The following is a 1,507-nucleotide window of genomic DNA, read 5'->3' on the forward strand; positions in this document are numbered from 1 at the left end:
CACACTACACAGAGCAGAGGTGCAGAAGTGGTTGCACAGTGTTGCAAACAAATTCTTTTCTGTAGAAATTCTAGTGCTTGTATGGTGACCTTGCAGTGAGTGTGAAGATCATTATTTCTAACATTTTGCCACATTTTTACAACAGTTAGTAAACTTACGACCAAAGGATGCTGCTGCAATGTTACTGTAGCTAAATAAATGTTACAATGAAAGAGCCTTGAAAACTTGTCATAGAATCAGTAGCCACCAGCAAAAGTGGAGGGGCATATCTAGGGCCTTAGCACTCCAGTTGGTTCTGCATGAACTTGTGGCTTGACAGTCCTACATGACAAATAGCATATAATGCCTGCAAATAGTATCTGTATGCTGATAAAAAATTCTGCTAACACAGTCAAGCTGGGCTGAACAGTATGTCTGAAACAGTAAAAGAGCAAATTTGTCCAGTTCGTATGCCTATCTGCTGAGGCACTTTAAGCTTGTTCTATGCTTTGATCATGTTACTTCGAGAGCTTAGATGTGTGACATCTGAGTTCACTCCAAAAAATAGGCCCCATTCCCTGACAACATTTTAAAAATTAAGTATGGTGTTTCTTAATTTTAGTTGTGGTTAAGTCAAAACTCAATGTGAACTATTAAAATGAGTATAAAGTGAATTTCATAAGAAACTTTAACAGTCATATATTAGATCTATTTCTCCTGGATGTTGATTGTCAGCTGCAGCTGATGTATAACAGTAATAAGTTTACAGAAGTTAGTTAGTTCCATGTTCCATACATCATATTCATGATACGTGTTACGATGTGGAATGTGTTACTTCAACAAGAGATTGTAGAGGGTAGAGGCAATTAGTGTGTGTCGACATTTTATTTAAGTGGACAGATTATCAGAATTGTATAGCTGAGATCACACTTCTTTCTGTGCCAGAGTTAGATACACTACAGGAAAAGCAGATCATTTTTTCTTTGTAATACTATATTGGTGAAAATCTCTATCACTCTCAAACTGCAGTGAATTGTTGACAGCAAATTCATTGACTGAATAAATGTATTGTGAGACCTTTGTTAATATTCACAGTTTCTTAAACAGGTGACAACAAGATGTACATATGTGAACTTTACATTTATTTCTGACTACTTTCCCTTGCACAATGAATAACTTTTGCCTAAGCAAATCAGTAAAGAAAATATGCAGAACATGTTAACTTAATGATTTCTGTCCCTAAAGCTGCCAATTATTCTTACGCCAAAAGGAGCTGAACATACACATTTTAGCAGGTTTGCTCTATGGTTTTTCCAATTCAAGTCTTCATCAATGTGCACGCTAAACAATTAATAGCTTTCTTTTTGTGAAAACGTTATCCATAATAGGTGGGCTATTTCTGAAAGGACAAAACTGGATGAGATTTTTTGTGCACTAAAGTAGTTAAAAACTTTAACAAAAACATCATTTACTAATTTCTCTGTGGATGTTCCTTTGATTAGCCTGACAATAATGCTTGTATCATCTG

The sequence above is a fragment of the Schistocerca cancellata genome, chromosome 4, assembly GCF_023864275.1.
Source record: "Schistocerca cancellata isolate TAMUIC-IGC-003103 chromosome 4, iqSchCanc2.1, whole genome shotgun sequence".
NCBI classification, from domain to species: domain Eukaryota; kingdom Metazoa; phylum Arthropoda; class Insecta; order Orthoptera; family Acrididae; genus Schistocerca; species Schistocerca cancellata.